The sequence below is a fragment of the Pseudophryne corroboree genome, chromosome 11 (assembly GCF_028390025.1).
Source record: "Pseudophryne corroboree isolate aPseCor3 chromosome 11, aPseCor3.hap2, whole genome shotgun sequence".
Classification (NCBI taxonomy): Eukaryota; Metazoa; Chordata; class Amphibia; order Anura; family Myobatrachidae; genus Pseudophryne; species Pseudophryne corroboree.
Window position 1 is genome coordinate 169,214,754 of NC_086454.1, and position 12,795 is coordinate 169,227,548.

Below are 12,795 nucleotides of genomic sequence, written 5' to 3' on the forward strand. Positions count from 1 at the left end.
AAATAAGATCTCACACTCTAAGAGAAAGTTGTATATGTTGTGTTAGAAGAGAGGTTCCATGGTGTAATGGTTAGCACTCTGGACTCTGAATCCAGCGATCCGAGTTCAAATCTCGGTGGGACCTGATGTGTTTTAGTACCTTCAGTTTAAGTTCTTGATTGACAGAAAGTCTACTTTTTCATACATATAATAATTTTTTTAAATCACTGATTTTTGTAAATATGTACTAAAAGCTAAAAAAAGGTAGTTATAGAAATGTATGTAATTATATGAATTTTACTATATAACCCAAATAAGCGTTGATGTAAATATATGTACAATAATTGCAATAAAATGTGTCTTCTAAGAATCTAACATTTTAGAAAAAAATGTTTAGCTCTCCCTCATGAATGAAGTTTCTTGGTGTATTGGTAACCACTCTGATCTTTGAATCCAGTGATCTGGATTTAAATCTTGGTAGGTCCTATTGGTTTTTTGTAAGTACCGTTCAGTTTATATTTCTCTGAGAGTACATTCTAATAAAAACTGTTTAAATGCTTCCTCATGAATGAGGTTTCCTGGTGTATTTGTAACCATTTTGGACTCTGAATCCATGATTTGTATTTACATCTTGGTAGGTCCTATTGTTTTTTTGTAAGTATTATGCAGTTCATATCTCTGAGAAAGAAAATATCTATAAATTGCATAAATTAAGAATCATACACACTGAGAGACAGGTTTATCGGTAATATAATTCCAATAAAATGTAACCTCTAAGAATCTTACAATGTGAGAACATTTTTTACATGCCACCATATGAATGAGCTTTCATGGTGTACTGTTAACAATTCTGGACTCTGAAACTAATAATCTGTATATACAAATTGGTAGGTCCTAATGGTTTTATTTGTAAATACAATGTAGTACATATCTCTCTGAATGAATATTTCTGTATCTTGTAGAAATAAAGATCTTACACTCTGAGAGAAAGTTTTATATGTGTTATTAGAAGGGAGATTCCATGGTGTTATGGTTAGCACTCTGTACTCTGAATCCAGTAAATTGAGTTCAAATCTCAGTGGGACCAGGTGCATTTTAGTACCTTCAGTTTAAGTCCTTGATTGACAAAAACTTTTCTTTTTTATACATATAATACATTTTTTTAAATCACTGATTATTGTAAAAATGTACTAAAATCTAAAAAAGGTAGTTATAGGAATGTTTGTAATTATATAAATGTTACTGTGTAATCCAAATAAGCATTGATGTTAATATATGTACAATAACTTCAATAAAATGTGTCTTCTAAGAATCTAACATTTTTGAAAAAAATGTTTAGATGTTCCCTAATGAATGTGGTTTCTTGGTGTATTGGTAACCACTCCACTCTGATCTTTGAATACAGTGATCTGTATTTAAATCTTGGTAGGTCCTATTGGTTTTTTGTAAGTACCATTCAGTTCATATCTCTCTGAGAGTACATTCTTATAAAAATATTTAGATGCTCCCTAATGGATGAGGTTTCATGGTGTATTGGTAAACATTTTGGACTCTGAATCCATGATCTATATTTACATCTTGGTAGGTTCTATTGGTTTTGTTGTAAGTACAATACAGTTAATATCTCTGAGAAAGAAAATATCTATAAATTGCATACATTAAGAATCTTACACACTGAGAGACAGGTTTATCTGTCATTTAATTCCAATAAAATGTATCCACTAATAATCTTATACTCTGACAAAAAAATGTACATGCTACCATATGAATAAGGTTTCATTGTGTACTGTTAACAATTCTGGACTCTGAAACCTATAATCTGTATAAAAATTTGGTAGGTCCTAATGGCCTTTTTTTGTAAATACAATGTAATACTTATCTCTCTGATTATTATTCCTGTAACTTGTAGAAAATAAGATCTCACACTCTAAGAGAAAGTTGTATATGTTGTGTTAGAAGAGAGGTTCCATGGTGTAATGGTTAGCACTCTGGACTCTGAATCCAGCGATCCGAGTTCAAATCTCGGTGGGACCTGATGTGTTTTAGTACCTTCAGTTTAAGTTCTTGATTGACAGAAAGTCTACTTTTTCATACATATAATAATTTTTTTAAATCACTGATTTTTGTAAATATGTACTAAAAGCTAAAAAAAGGTAGTTATAGAAATGTATGTAATTATATGAATTTTACTATATAACCCAAATAAGCGTTGATGTAAATATATGTACAATAATTGCAATAAAATGTGTCTTCTAAGAATCAAACATTTTAGAAAAAAATGTTTAGCTCTCCCTCATGAATGAAGTTTCTTGGTGTATTGGTAACCACTCTGATCTTTGAATCCAGTGATCTGGATTTAAATCTTGGTAGGTCCTATTGGTTTTTTGTAAGTACCGTTCAGTTTATATTTCTCTGAGAGTACATTCTAATAAAAACTGTTTAAATGCTTCCTCATGAATGAGGTTTCCTGGTGTATTTGTAACCATTTTGGACTCTGAATCCATGATTTGTATTTACATCTTGGTAGGTCCTATTGTTTTTTTGTAAGTATTATGCAGTTCATATCTCTGAGAAAGAAAATATCTATAAATTGCATAAATTAAGAATCATACACACTGAGAGACAGGTTTATCGGTAATATAATTCCAATAAAATGTAACCTCTAAGAATCTTACACTGTGAGAACATTTTTTACATGCCACCATATGAATGAGCTTTCATGGTGTACTGTTAACAATTCTGGACTCTGAAACTAATAATCTGTATATACAAATTGGTAGGTCCTAATGGTTTTATTTGTAAATACAATGTAGTATATATCTCTCTGAATGAATATTTCTGTATCTTGTAGAAATAAAGATCTTACACTCTGAGAGAAAGTTTTATATGTGTTATTAGAAGGGAGATTCCATGGTGTTATGGTTAGCACTCTGTACTCTGAATCCAGTAAATTGAGTTCAAATCTCAGTGGGACCAGGTGCATTTTAGTACCTTCAGTTTAAGTCCTTGATTGACAAAAACTTTTCTTTTTTATACATATAATACATTTTTTTAAATCACTGATTATTGTAAAAATGTAATAAAATCTAAAAAAGGTAGTTATAGGAATGTTTGTAATTATATAAATGTTACTGTGTAATCCAAATAAGCATTGATGTTAATATATGTACAATAACTTCAATAAAATGTGTCTTCTAAGAATCTAACATTTTAGAAAAAAATGTTTAGATGTTCCCTAATGAATGTGGTTTCTTGGTGTATTGGTAACCACTCCACTCTGATCTTTGAATACAGTGATCTGTATTTAAATCTTGGTAGGTCCTATTGGTTTTTTGTAAGTACCATTCAGTTCATATCTCTCTGAGAGTACATTCTTATAAAAATATTTAGATGCTCCCTAATGGATGAGGTTTCATGGTGTATTGGTAAACATTTTGGACTCTGAATCCATGATCTATATTTACATCTTGGTAGGTTCTATTGGTTTTGTTGTAAGTACAATACAGTTAATATCTCTGAGAAAGAAAATATCTATAAATTGCATACATTAAGAATCTTACACACTGAGAGACAGGTTTATCTGTCATTTAATTCCAATAAAATGTATCCACTAATAATCTTATACTCTGAAAAAAAAATGTACATGCTACCATATGAATAAGGTTTCATTGTGTACTGTTAACAATTCTGGACTCTGAAACCTATAATCTGTATAAAAATTTGGTACGTCCTAATGGCTTTTTTTTTGTAAATACAATGTAATACTTATCTCTCTGATTATTATTCCTGTAACTTGTAGAAAATAAGATCTCACACTCTAAGAGAAAGTTGTATATGTTGTGTTAGAAGAGACGTTCCATGGTGTAATGGTTAGCACTCTGGACTCTGAATCCAACTATCCGAGTTCAAATCTCGGTGGGACCTGATGTGTTTTAGTACCTTCAGTTTAAGTTCTTGATTGACAGAAAGTCTACTTTTTCATACATATAATAATTTTTTTAAATCACTGATTTTTGTAAATATGTACTAAAAGCTAAAAAAAGGTAGTTATAGAAATGTATGTAATTATATGAATTTTACTATATAACCCAAATAAGCGTTGATGTAAATATATGTACAATAATTGCAATAAAATGTGTCTTCTAAGAATCTAACATTTTAGAAAAAAATGTTTAGCTGTCCCTCATGAATGAAGTTTCTTTGTGTATTGGTAACCACTCTGATCTTTGAATCCAGTGATCTGGATTTAAATCTTGGTAGGTCCTATTGGTTTTTTGTAAGTACCGTTCAGTTTATATTTCTCTGAGAGTACATTCTAATAAAAACTGTTTAAATGCTTCCTCATGAATGAGGTTTCCTGGTGTATTTGTAACCATTTTGGACTCTGAATCCATGATTTGTATTTACGTCTTGGTAGGTCCTATTGTTTTTTTGTAAGTATTATGCAGATCATATCTCTGAGAAAGAAAATATCTATAAATTGCATAATTTAAGAATCATACACACTGAGAGACAGGTTTATCTGTAATATAATTCCAATAAAATGTAACCTCTAAGAATCTTACACTGTGAGAACATTTTTTACATGCCACCATATGAATGAGCTTTCATGGTGTACTGTTAACAATTCTGGACTCTGAAACCAATAATCTGTATATACAAATTGATAGGTCCTAATGGTTTTATTTGTAAATACAATGTAGTACATATCTCTCTGAATGAATATTTCTGTATCTTGTAGAAATAAAGATCTTACACTCTGAGAGAAAGTTTTATATGTGTTATTAGAAGGGAGATTCCATGGTGTTATGGTTAGCACTCTGTACTCTGAATCCAGTAAATTGAGTTCAAATCTCAGTGGGACCAGGTGCATTTTATTACCTTCAGTTTAAGTCCTTGATTGACAAAAACTTTTCTTTTTTATACATATAATACATTTTTTTAAATCACTGATTATTGTAAAAATGTACTAAAATCTAAAAAAGGTAGTTATAGGAATGTTTGTAATTTTTTAAATGTTACTGTGTAATCCAAATAAGCATTGATGTTAATATATGTACAATAACTTCAATAAAATGTGTCTTCTAAGAATCTAACATTTTAGAAAAAAATGTTTAGATGTTCCCTAATGAATGTGGTTTCTTGGTGTATTGGTAACCACTCCACTCTGATCTTTGAATACAGTGATCTGTATTTAAATCTTGGTAGGTCCTATTGGTTTTTTGTAAGTACCATTCAGTTCATATCTCTCTGAGAGTACATTCTTATAAAAATATTTAGATGCTCCCTAATGGATGAGGTTTCATGGTGTATTGGTAAACATTTTGGACTCTGAATCCATGATCTATATTTACATCTTGGTAGGTTCTATTGGTTTTGTTGTAAGTACAATACAGTTAATATCTCTGAGAAAGAAAATATCTATAAATTGCATAAATTAAGAATCTTACACACTGATAGACAGGTTTATCTGTCATTTAATTCCAATAAAATGTATCCACTAAGAATCTTATACTCTGACAAAAAAATGTACATGCTACCATATGAATAAGGTTTCATTGTGTACTGTAACAATTATGGACTCTGAAACCTATAATCTGTATAAAAATTTGGTAGGTCCTAATGGCCTTTTTTTTGTAAATACAATGTAATACTTATCTCTCTGATTATTATTCCTGTAACTTGTAGAAAATAAGATCTCACACTCTAAGAGAAAGTTGTATATGGTGTGTTAGAAGAGAGGTTCCATGGTGTAATGGTTAGCACTCTGGACTCTGAATCCAGCGATCCGAGTTCAAATCTCGGTGGGACCTGATGTGTTTTAGTACCTTCAGTTTAAGTTCTTGATTGACAGAAAGTCTACTTTTTCATACATATAATAATTTTTTTAAATCACTGATTTTTGTAAATATGTACTAAAAGCTAAAAAAAGGTAGTTATAGAAATGTATGTAATTATATGAATTTTACTATATAACCCAAATAAGCGTTGATGTAAATATATGTACAATAATTGCAATAAAATGTGTCTTCTAAGAATCTAACATTTTAGAAAAAAATGTTTAGCTCTCCCTCATGAATGAAGTTTCTTGGTGTATTGGTAACCACTCTGATCTTTGAATCCAGTGATCTAGATTTAAATCTTGGTAGGTCCTATTGGTTTTTTGTAAGTACCGTTCAGTTTATATTTCTCTGAGAGTACATTCTAATAAAAACTGTTTAAATGCTTCCTCATGAATGAGGTTTCCTGGTGCATTTGTAACCATTTTGGACTCTGAATCCATGATTTGTATTTACATCTTGGTAGGTCCTATTGTTTTTTTGTAAGTATTATGCAGTTCATATCTCTGAGAAAGAAAATATCTATAAATTGCATAAATTAAGAATCATACACACTGAGAGACAGGTTTATCGGTAATATAATTCCAATAAAATGTAACCTCTAAGAATCTTACACTGTGAGAACATTTTTTACATGCCACCATATGATTGAGCTTTCATGGTGTACTGTTAACAATTCTGGACTCTGAAACTAATAATCTGTATATACAAATTGGTAGGTCCTAATGGTTTTATTTGTAAATACAATGTAGTACATATCTCTCTGAATGAATATTTCTGTATCTTGTAGAAATAAAGATCTTACACTCTGAGAGAAAGCTTTATATGTGTTATTAGAAGGGAGATTCCATGGTGTTATGGTTAGCACTCTGTACTCTGAATCCAGTAAATTGAGTTCAAATCTCAGTGGGACCAGGTGCATTTTAGTACCTTCAGTTTATGTCCTTGATTGACAAAAACTTTTCTTTTTTATACATATGATACATTTTTTTTTAAATCACTGATTATTGTAAAAATGTACTAAAATCTAAAAAAAGGTAGTTATAGAAATGTTTGTAATTATATAAATGTTACTGTGTAATCCAAATAAGCCACGATGTTAATATATGTACAATAACTTCAATAAAATGTGTCTTCTAAGAATCTAACATTTTAGAAAAAATGTTTAGATGTTCCCTAATGAATGTGGTTTCTTGGTGTATTGGTAACCACTCCACTCTGATCTTTGAATACAGTGATCTGTATTTAAATCTTGGTAGGTCCTATTGGTTTTTTGTAAGTACCATTCAGTTCATATCTCTCTGAGAGTACATTCTTATAAAAATATTTAGATGCTCCCTAATGGATGAGGTTTCATGGTGTATTGGTAAACATTTTGGACTCTGAATCCATGATCTATATTTACATCTTGGTAGGTTCTATTGGTTTTGTTGTAAGTACAATACAGTTAATATCTCTGAGAAAGAAAATATCTATAAATTGCATAAATTAAGAATCTTACACACTGAGAGACAGGTTTATCTGTCATTTAATTCCAATAAAATGTATCCACTAAGAATCTTATACTCTGACAAAAAAATGTACATGCTACCATATGAATAAGGTTTCATTGTGTACTGTTAACTATTCTGGACTCTGAAACCTATAATCTGTATAAAAATTTGGTAGGTCCTAATGGCTTTTTTTTGTAAATACAATGTAATACTTATCTCTCTGATTATTATTCCTGTAACTTGTAGAAAATAAGATCTCACACTCTAAGAGAAAGTTGTATATGTTGTGTTAGAAGAGAGGTTCCATGGTGTAATGGTTAGCACTCTGGACTCTGAATCCAGTGATCCGAGTTAAAATCTCGGTGGGACCTGATGTGTTTTAGTACCTTCAGTTTAAGTTCTTGATTGACAGAAAGTCTACTTTTTCATACATATAATAATTTTTTTAAATCACTGATTTTTGTAAATATGTACTAAAAGCTAAAAAAAGGTAGTTATAGAAATGTATGTAATTATATGAATTTTACTATATAACCCAAATAAGCGTTGATGTAAATATATGCACAATAATTGCAATAAAATGTGTCTTTTAAGAATCTAACATTTTAGAAAAAAATGTTTAGCTCTCCCTCATGAATGAAGTTTCTTGGTGTATTGGTAACCACTCTGATCTTTGAATCCAGTGATCTGTATTTAAATCTTGGTAGGTCCTATTGGTTTTTTGTAAGTACCGTTCAGTCTATTATTTCTCTGAGAGTACATTCTAATAAAAACTGTTTAAATGCTTCCTCATGAATGAGGTTTCCTGGTGTATTTGTAACCATTTTGGACTCTGAATCCATGATTTGTATTTACATCTTGGTAGGTCCTATTGTTTTTTTGTAAGTATTATGCAGTTCATATCTCTGAGAAAGAAAATATCTATATATTGCATAAATTAAGAATCATACACACTGAGAGACAGGTTTATCGGTAATATAATTCCAATAAAATGTAACCTCTAAGAATCTTACACTGTGAGAACATTTTTTACATGCCACCATATGAATGAGCTTTCATGGTGTACTGTTAACAATTCTGGACTCTGAAACTAATAATCTGTATATACAAATTGGTAGGTCCTAATGGTTTTATTTGTAAATACAATGTAGTACATATCTCTCTGAATGAATATTTCTGTATCTTGTAGAAATTAAGATCTTACACTCTGAGAGAAAGTTTTATATGTGTTATTAGAAGGGAGATTCCATGGTGTTATGGTTAGCACTCTGTACTCTGAATCCAGTAAATTGAGTTCAAATCTCAGTGGGACCAGGTGCATTTTAGTACCTTCAGTTTAAGTCCTTGATTGACAAAAACTTTTCTTTTTTATACATATAATACATTTTTTTAAATCACTGATTATTGTAAAAATGTACTAAAATCTAAAAAAGGTAGTTATAGGAATGTTTGTAATTATATAAATGTTACTGTGTAATCCAAATAAGCATTGATGCTAATATATGTACAATAACTTCAATAAAATGTGTCTTCTAAGAATCTAACATTTTAGAAAAAAATGTTTAGATGTTCCCTAATGAATGTGGTTTCTTGGTGTATTGGTAACCACTCCACTCTGATCTTTGAATACAGTGATCTGTATTTAAATCTTGGTAGGTCCTATTGGTTTTTTGTAAGTACCATTCAGTTCATATCTCTCTGAGAGTACATTCTTATAAAAATATTTAGATGCTCCCTAATGGATGAGGTTTCATGGTGTATTGGTAAACATTTTGGACTCTGAATCCATGATCTATATTTACATCTTGGTAGGTTCTATTGGTTTTGTTGTAAGTACAATACAGTTAATATCTCTGAGAAAGAAAATATCTATAAATTGCATACATTAAGAATCTTACACACTGAGAGACAGGTTTATCTGTCATTTAATTCCAATAAAATGTATCCACTAAGAATCTTATACTCTGACAAAAAAATGTACATGCTACCATATGAATAAGGTTTCATTGTGTACTGTTAACAATTCTGGACTCTGAAACCTATAATCTGTATAAAAATTTGGTAGGTCCTAATGGCCTTTTTTTGTAAATACAATGTAATACTTATCTCTCTGATTATTATTCCTGTAACTTGTAGAAAATAAGATCTCACACTCTAAGAGAAAGTTGTATATGTTGTGTTAGAAGAGAGGTTCCATGGTGTAATGGTTAGCACTCTGGACTCTGAATCCAGCGATCCGAGTTCAAATCTCGGTGGGACCTGATGTGTTTTAGTACCTTCAGTTTAAGTTCTTGATTGACAGAAAGTCTACTTTTTCATACATATAATAATTTTTTTAAATCACTGATTTTTGTAAATATGTACTAAAAGCTAAAAAAAGGTAGTTATAGAAATGTATGTAATTATATGAATTTTACTATATAACCCAAATAAGCGTTGATGTAAATATATGTACAATAATTGCAATAAAATGTGTCTTCTAAGAATCTAACATTTTAGAAAAAAATGTTTAGCTCTCCCTCATGAATGAAGTTTCTTGGTGTATTGGTAACCACTCTGATCTTTGAATCCAGTGATCTGGATTTAAATCTTGGTAGGTCCTATTGGTTTTTTGTAAGTACCGTTCAGTTTATATTTCTCTGAGAGTACATTCTAATAAAAACTGTTTAAATGCTTCCTCATGAATGAGGTTTCCTGGTGTATTTGTAACCATTTTGGACTCTGAATCCATGATTTGTATTTACATCTTGGTAGGTCCTATTGTTTTTTTGTAAGTATTATGCAGTTCATATCTCTGAGAAAGAAAATATCTATATATTGCATAAATTAAGAATCATACACACTGAGAGACAGGTTTATCGGTAATATAATTCCAATAAAATGTAACCTCTAAGAATCTTACACTGTGAGAACATTTTTTACATGCCACCATATGAATGAGCTTTCATGGTGTACTGTTAACAATTCTGGACTCTGAAACTAATAATCTGTATATACAAATTGGTAGGTCCTAATGGTTTTATTTGTAAATACAATGTAGTACATATCTCTCTGAATGAATATTTCTGTATCTTGTAGAAATTAAGATCTTACACTCTGAGAGAAAGTTTTATATGTGTTATTAGAAGGGAGATTCCATGGTGTTATGGTTAGCACTCTGTACTCTGAATCCAGTAAATTGAGTTCAAATCTCAGTGGGACCAGGTGCATTTTAGTACCTTCAGTTTAAGTCCTTGATTGACAAAAACTTTTCTTTTTTATACATATAATACATTTTTTTAAATCACTGATTATTGTAAAAATGTACTAAAATCTAAAAAAGGTAGTTATAGGAATGTTTGTAATTATATAAATGTTACTGTGTAATCCAAATAAGCATTGATGCTAATATATGTACAATAACTTCAATAAAATGTGTCTTCTAAGAATCTAACATTTTAGAAAAAAATGTTTAGATGTTCCCTAATGAATGTGGTTTCTTGGTGTATTGGTAACCACTCCACTCTGATCTTTGAATACAGTGATCTGTATTTAAATCTTGGTAGGTCCTATTGGTTTTTTGTAAGTACCATTCAGTTCATATCTCTCTGAGAGTACATTCTTATAAAAATATTTAGATGCTCCCTAATGGATGAGGTTTCATGGTGTATTGGTAAACATTTTGGACTCTGAATCCATGATCTATATTTACATCTTGGTAGGTTCTATTGGTTTTGTTGTAAGTACAATACAGTTAATATCTCTGAGAAAGAAAATATCTATAAATTGCATACATTAAGAATCTTACACACTGAGAGACAGGTTTATCTGTCATTTAATTCCAATAAAATGTATCCACTAAGAATCTTATACTCTGACAAAAAAATGTACATGCTACCATATGAATAAGGTTTCATTGTGTACTGTTAACAATTCTGGACTCTGAAACCTATAATCTGTATAAAAATTTGGTAGGTCCTAATGGCCTTTTTTTGTAAATACAATGTAATACTTATCTCTCTGATTATTATTCCTGTAACTTGTAGAAAATAAGATCTCACACTCTAAGAGAAAGTTGTATATGTTGTGTTAGAAGAGAGGTTCCATGGTGTAATGGTTAGCACTCTGGACTCTGAATCCAGCGATCCGAGTTCAAATCTCGGTGGGACCTGATGTGTTTTAGTACCTTCAGTTTAAGTTCTTGATTGACAGAAAGTCTACTTTTTCATACATATAATAATTTTTTTAAATCACTGATTTTTGTAAATATGTACTAAAAGCTAAAAAAAGGTAGTTATAGAAATGTATGTAATTATATGAATTTTACTATATAACCCAAATAAGCGTTGATGTAAATATATGTACAATAATTGCAATAAAATGTGTCTTCTAAGAATCTAACATTTTAGAAAAAAATGTTTAGCTCTCCCTCATGAATGAAGTTTCTTGGTGTATTGGTAACCACTCTGATCTTTGAATCCAGTGATCTGGATTTAAATCTTGGTAGGTCCTATTGGTTTTTTGTAAGTACCGTTCAGTTTATATTTCTCTGAGAGTACATTCTAATAAAAACTGTTTAAATGCTTCCTCATGAATGAGGTTTCCTGGTGTATTTGTAACCATTTTGGACTCTGAATCCATGATTTGTATTTACATCTTGGTAGGTCCTATTGTTTTTTTGTAAGTATTATGCAGTTCATATCTCTGAGAAAGAAAATATCTATAAATTGCATAAATTAAGAATCATACACACTGAGAGACAGGTTTATCGGTAATATAATTCCAATAAAATGTAACCTCTAAGAATCTTACAATGTGAGAACATTTTTTACATGCCACCATATGAATGAGCTTTCATGGTGTACTGTTAACAATTCTGGACTCTGAAACTAATAATCTGTATATACAAATTGGTAGGTCCTAATGGTTTTATTTGTAAATACAATGTAGTACATATCTCTCTGAATGAATATTTCTGTATCTTGTAGAAATAAAGATCTTACACTCTGAGAGAAAGTTTTATATGTGTTATTAGAAGGGAGATTCCATGGTGTTATGGTTAGCACTCTGTACTCTGAATCCAGTAAATTGAGTTCAAATCTCAGTGGGACCAGGTGCATTTTAGTACCTTCAGTTTAAGTCCTTGATTGACAAAAACTTTTCTTTTTTATACATATAATACATTTTTTTAAATCACTGATTATTGTAAAAATGTACTAAAATCTAAAAAAGGTAGTTATAGGAATGTTTGTAATTATATAAATGTTACTGTGTAATCCAAATAAGCATTGATGTTAATATATGTACAATAACTTCAATAAAATGTGTCTTCTAAGAATCTAACATTTTAGAAAAAAATGTTTAGATGTTCCCTAATGAATGTGGTTTCTTGGTGTATTGGTAACCACTCCACTCTGATCTTTGAATACAGTGATCTGTATTTAAATCTTGGTAGGTCCTATTGGTTTTTTGTAAGTACCATTCAGTTCATATCTCTCTGAGAG

The 12,795-nt window shown here is 30.2% G+C and overlaps 6 non-coding genes across 6 annotated transcripts; all 6 read left to right on the forward strand.

Annotated features, from left to right (window-relative positions):
- The first annotated feature begins 52 nt into the window (after positions 1-52).
- TRNAQ-CUG (transfer RNA glutamine (anticodon CUG)) lies at positions 53-124 on the forward strand. Its single transcript has one exon. It is a non-coding gene; the product is annotated as a tRNA-Gln (tRNA).
- A 1,817-nt stretch (positions 125-1,941) lies between these two features.
- On the forward strand, positions 1,942-2,013 carry TRNAQ-CUG (transfer RNA glutamine (anticodon CUG)). Its single transcript has one exon. It is a non-coding gene; the product is annotated as a tRNA-Gln (tRNA).
- A 3,707-nt stretch (positions 2,014-5,720) lies between these two features.
- TRNAQ-CUG (transfer RNA glutamine (anticodon CUG)) lies at positions 5,721-5,792 on the forward strand. The gene has a single exon. It is a non-coding gene; the product is annotated as a tRNA-Gln (tRNA).
- Positions 5,793-7,611: 1,819 nt separating this feature from the next.
- TRNAQ-CUG (transfer RNA glutamine (anticodon CUG)) lies at positions 7,612-7,683 on the forward strand. The gene has a single exon. It is a non-coding gene; the product is annotated as a tRNA-Gln (tRNA).
- Positions 7,684-9,501: 1,818 nt separating this feature from the next.
- On the forward strand, positions 9,502-9,573 carry TRNAQ-CUG (transfer RNA glutamine (anticodon CUG)). Its single transcript has one exon. It is a non-coding gene; the product is annotated as a tRNA-Gln (tRNA).
- Positions 9,574-11,390: 1,817 nt separating this feature from the next.
- Positions 11,391-11,462, forward strand: TRNAQ-CUG (transfer RNA glutamine (anticodon CUG)). Its single transcript has one exon. It is a non-coding gene; the product is annotated as a tRNA-Gln (tRNA).
- The last annotated feature ends 1,333 nt before the right edge of the window (positions 11,463-12,795 follow it).